Source organism: Papaver somniferum, chromosome 2 (genome assembly GCF_003573695.1).
Source record: "Papaver somniferum cultivar HN1 chromosome 2, ASM357369v1, whole genome shotgun sequence".
Taxonomy (NCBI): domain Eukaryota; kingdom Viridiplantae; phylum Streptophyta; class Magnoliopsida; order Ranunculales; family Papaveraceae; genus Papaver; species Papaver somniferum.
In genome coordinates this window covers 137,865,506-137,871,505 of record NC_039359.1, presented here as the reverse complement: position 1 = coordinate 137,871,505, position 6,000 = coordinate 137,865,506, and positions in this window count along the sequence as shown.

The following is a 6,000-nucleotide window of genomic DNA, read 5'->3' as shown; positions in this document are numbered from 1 at the left end:
CAACTTCCATACGCCTAGATGCGCCATTTCAAATTACATCCACATGCAAATCAAAGAAAGCTGATTGCTTTGAAGAATGTAATGCAGAGATGCCCTGGAGTGTTACATCGACAAGAATAGGAACTATCGCTTGATTCTGGAAATAGTTAACCAGAATAGTCGATGGAGTCAACCAGCTCCACATATTACAAATGCAAAATTTCAAATCCTCTAAAGTATAAAACGATGTAACCTCATATGCAAAATGATATTGCTTATGGTATACATGAGAATAAATGGAGAAGTCTGGTTTGGGAGCAACGTCAGACATGTTAACCCTGTAAAAAATGACATGTACTGAGATGAAACAAAAAGAGTCTTTGTATTGACATTCTATAAGCAGTACGTATTGACATGTACTGACTCATATTGATATGTATTGGCATCTACTGCAGGATGAAAAAAGAGCATGCTATATGCAGGACGTATTGACATGTACTGACTCATATTCATATGTATTGGCACCTACTGCAGAATGAAAAGAGAGCACGTTATATGCAGTACGTATTGCTAATACATACTACAAGATCTGTCTAATGAAAACTAAACAGAACATCAGCAGAAAAACGTAGAAAATACAAAAAATCAGATTACAAAAAACAGAACAGAAATCATAAAAAGAAATCATACCTTGTTCGAATCTGAGATAAACCTAATTCGAAGCTCAAATACCTAATTGAAACACACAAAAATCACGAAAATTACTTAGAAAACGAAAGGAAATTACTTCGAAACTGAATTGACATTGTAAATCATCATAAAACAGAAATCATAATACGAAATCATAAAAAGATAACAATGTACATCATATACAATTATCCTGATAGAAATCGGATCAGAATAAACCTAATTATTCATCAAGATTTCTAGAACAGCAACAGAAGAGGATAATTGAAAGGATAAATAACTTGGTCCGAAGCTCAGATGACCTAATTCGAAACTCAGAAGAACCTAATTTGAAGCTCAGATGAAGATGATTGAAAAACAGTACCAGAAATTGATTCTATCCAAAACGCAGAGTAAGAGAAACCGATCTGAGAAGAAAAAAAGAGGAAAGAAACTGACTTGGTTTTATGTTCGTCACTTTGAGTTGCAGAAGGGTATGTTGGGAATATTTGAAAACTGGTCTTGTGTAAACCGCACATGGATGGACTAGGGGATAAAGTTTGTGGTCCAAAAACATGTTTTTGGACCAAAGGATAAATCAATTCTGGGAGTGGACTAGCCAGTAACCGATTCCCTCATTCCTGGACTAGCCAGTAATTCCTAGTTTCTTTTTTTCTCTTTCCGGGTACTTGATTTTCAACTTTCCGGGTATCAATTTTTGAAATTTTCCTTGTTGAAGAAGGCAAGAAATTAGCCGTAGGAAATGGCTGAAAATCTTCTGCAATTAATGCATCCATATTGTTGCCATATTTTGCTCCAGTCTTCCACTCTCATGCTGAAGATCCACTGAATTCAGTGACTTCCCATGATGCTCTGACCATGCTGGCATAGTCGTATCCAAATTCAAATTCAAATTTTCCGGTGACTGAAAATTTGATGGTTGGATGTGAGTTCTTGTAGTTCCGGCAATGAAGATATGAGCAGTGAAGTTACCAAAATCTGAGAATATATTCACACTCCTAGGGATGGAATTAATTCCTTTGTAGTTTCGGATCTTCAGTCTAATTGCACTTAAATCTTCCAACTTGAGAGATACAGGATCAATCAGCAAACTTTCTCCACATAATTTACCAATTCGATGCATGACTTCAGATGTCCAAAATTGATAAGGAACTCAAAAAATTTCAATGTGAACTTTTGATGATGAACAAGATGAATTCCAGAATTGCAGGTCCCATCTAAACACTGAAAATTGACACTGTTATAAGTGAAAATAAACTCAATGTCAGCCTTGGAAAAATCCTTGTTTGCATGAAATAAATCTTGATAAACATCCCATCTAATTCAGCTTCAAACTTCGCGTTACCCAAAATTATGCCAACGACACTCCCACTGTAAATCTGAGCCTCTCATGCAGCAAAACCCTAAATAAACCTCAAGCATTACTGTTCAAGTACCTTCGAAGAAGACATCACGTCAACAACACCCAAAAATTAGAAGCAACTAGCAAGACACACCTAGCTCGTTATCATCAAAATCAGAATCACCAACTTAATATCAAAATAACACTACCAAAATCACTAATATTATTGGCATACCACCATAAACATATATATAACTCAGTTGTTGAAGATCCATTACCGCCAACAACATTCAATACTGTTTTTTCAATGCCCAAAAACCAAAAGCAGTCATACCTTGATCACCATCACTACACGAAATCAGGGAATTTGTAACACCCTATTTTGTAACGGATATTTTTAAAGTAACGTCGTATCGACGTTGGTAACTTTGTAATGTTGGATAATCGTTGCAATAATTGGTATTTGTTACAGAGTTTCGGAGGGTTGTGGGTAATTACCTTCATATCCTCAACTTAAAATGCCAAGTTACATTGTTACCCTCCATTACTACTATTAGCGCCTCTATTACTACAATCAGTTCCCAATTTCATCTCACACTCAAGGGCTACCCAGCCTCCCAACGATTCTGGATTTTTTCTCCAACATTTTTTTCCCATTATAACTCTTCATTTTAATTACCGAAAATTAGAAAACAAAACTAAAATCAATGAAATTAGTTTTTCGTTTTTTTTTAATTGTGCGAAAATTAAAAGAGAATAAATATGTCGAGAAAAACTGAGAGCCTGAGACATTTCCCCACCCATTTCCCTTTTCCTCTCCGTCCATTTTACTCCATCGATTTGATCTTCGGAAACATCGAGATGCAGCTGCATAGAACTTCATTAACAACACGAATCAGTCAATTTTTCTGTGAATCATCGATGTAACCCTAAATTTAAGTTGAATCGATCTCTTATAGAAGTTTTGACACTGATTCACAATATTGGAAATGCAAATATGGGTTATCATCATCTAAGGTATTTCATTTATTGGTTTTTCTCTGAATCATTGTTTTTCAACATTTGGGGGTTTAATAATTTTACAAATTGGAGGTTAGAAATTATTGGTTTTGAATTTGAATGATGCAATTTTTGATGGTGTTTATGAACATGTATACCTTTTAGATTTACATGTGATTGTAGATTTTAGGTTTATGGTTTTTTTATGTGTTGAGTGTGATTAAGAAGATTTGTATATGCAATTGTGGATGTTACAGTACATTATATTATGTTTTAAGAATATCTCAATGTACTTTGTAGGTTTAGTTGATAATTAGACTGAGTCAGACATAATATTTTACTTGTTTGTAGGATGTCACAATTTGTTTATATGATATCTCCATTTATTTGTAAATGGGTGAATCAATCAATTGTGTATTGAAGCAGTAGCTCTAATGAGAATCCCAACCAGTTTCAACAATTTAGATGAAAACCAAAGAGAAGCTATTGTCCCTTTGCCTAGTCAGATTCTAGTTCTTTATGAATTCATTTCCAAAGTAGTTTCTTGGGTCAGTGGTCAGAATACATTGTAGATTAGAATTAGATGTGTATATGCCTCTACCATCACCAAGTAGTTTTGTGGGTCAGTAGAATCATGTAGGTTTCACAGGACTCAATCTTGAGTCAGGTTATTACGTCTTTGACAGATGATCTACAGCTTGTTATACCTTTTGTTGATAAACTTAGACTCAGTTATAATATTTTGTTACCATTAGTGAATCAAGATTGTAGTATGTTTTGAGAAGCAGTTTCTGCACTTAGGGTGAAAAGCGGAGAGAATTAGGATTCGTAATATCTTCCCTTACCTTGTACTAGGATTCTAGTTCTTGATAGAATTCAGATAATGCTTTAGTAAATTCATAGATCATATAATACATTTCAACTTGTTCCTTTCATTAGAAGTCACAAAGACATCTCCAGCATACCAAATGTAACCCACTATATTCAAATCAACACAAAAAGAAACCGAAATTGCAATTTCATTAACCAGATTTACAGATACCATCACTATTACTGATCAGACCCCTAATTACTCAGTAGTTCCATTACAATCAAACCCATTCACAAGATCAACATCAAAACATGGACCAAAAACCTAGTTTGTAATTCCCTCAAATATCTGAGAGATTAACTATTCATATCAGGAAAAACTAGACTGTTACCCCCCTGCAAACACCTTAACACCTTAAAAATGTTAGCAGTTACCATCTGCATAACAGTATCAAAACAAGACCATCCGTACAAAAAAAAAACATCCGAGATAGCAAAATAACCACAAGAAACCCAATTCCTATTCTGTCAGCAGCTTCAGCAATATGAGCAAAATGATCAGCAAACACCTACAAGATTTCTTTGAATTTTCATGAAGAAGCACTTAGTCCGATTTCACAAAATCGAAGCTTTCCCATCGAAATCTTGTTGATGTTTCAGAGATGATTATTCAGAATCATCACTGATGTTCTCATTGCTATGCTGACTTCCTGAATTTTCAGTTGCACTATCGTCGTCGTCGTCTTCGATGCCCATCTCATCATCGTTGTACTCATTGCTATACTGACTTCCTGTTTCAGTTGCACTTCCATAACCTCCATCACCTGCATCTTCACTTCTTTCATCATCTTCATTCTATTCATCCAAATCTCCAACCTCAACTGTTTCACCATTCTCATCAAGACCATCAATTGTTTCTCCATCCGAATCAACATTCAGTCTCTCATTCATGGTTCTTGAAAAAAGATGAGGGATTGCTTTTTATGCTAAGTATCTTTCATACCATGCATCCTACAACTTTTTTTCTCTCTTCCTCCTTTATTTCTCTGTCTCAGAATTTCTCTCATGATCATCACTTCTCTCAAAATCATTCTCTTTCTCTTCAGAATCACTTTTGGTTGCACTTCGGGTCTTTCTCCAAACAAATCTTCTCCTTCTCCCCTCATCTCTCTTCTCTTTCTCTAGCTTTCCTCACATCTCTTGCAATTCTCTTCCTCTTCCATAGTTCATATTGTGGAGCATTTTCCTGACTAAAACTTTCGTACTCAATTTGACGATTTCTCTTGTCAATTGATAGATGCATTTATGTGTTTATATTAGTCTCAATTCTCTGTAATGTTAGTACTCGATTTTGCGCTTATTTTGGTGTTTTATGTCTTTGTAGGTGTTTTTCGAGAAATAAGATTTTGCGGCGAAATTGGCTCGAAAAGTGGGTTTTGCTCTTTTGGGAGAAAACTACTAAAGGCACCCCTCATTTGGATAAGGGGAACCTCACTGCTAAAGGGCACCTCACTACTAAAGGGAGTCCAGCGCTGGATAGGGGCCATCCTCATCTTTATCGTTCAAAATAGAAAGTTGCGCGGGAAAAATGGATGCTCGTCTGCAAACTTCCCTGGATCGAGTTTGGTGAGGTTTTAACGGGATTATCTTGCTAGATTGGACTATATTGTCCTGTTAGAGCTAAACAAGCTTGGTAATGGGCTCGGATTAGAGAAAACAAAAGAGTTGTGTCCATGATCTTCCCGGCTCAGGTAAAAGAAAAAAGCGAACTCCCTGGATTGAATTTGTTAGAGTTTTGGGCAGATCCGATTGCTGCTTTGGATTGGTAACAACGTGTAAAGACTAAACACAGATGGTAACAACTTCGGGTTCGATTAAAAAGGAAGTATTTTCGAGTTTTTGTGAAACAGGGAAGAGAATATCTCGAGTCTCTGTTTTGTTCTTCGGTTGTATATTTGGAAGTTCCGGTGAAAGAAAGGGAGTATATCTTCTCTGATTCGATTCCTTTGTATCTTGGGACAGTTTTGAACTCACAGTGACCATAGAAGTGTATAAGAGATAAAACAGGAAATAATCCCGTGACTTGGCCGTGAAGAGCAAGAAAATTATCGAAGATTTTGGAGAGTTTTAACCGGATTGTGGTTATATAAAAAGGTGTTTTCAAGTCCCAGAGGAGGTGTCGA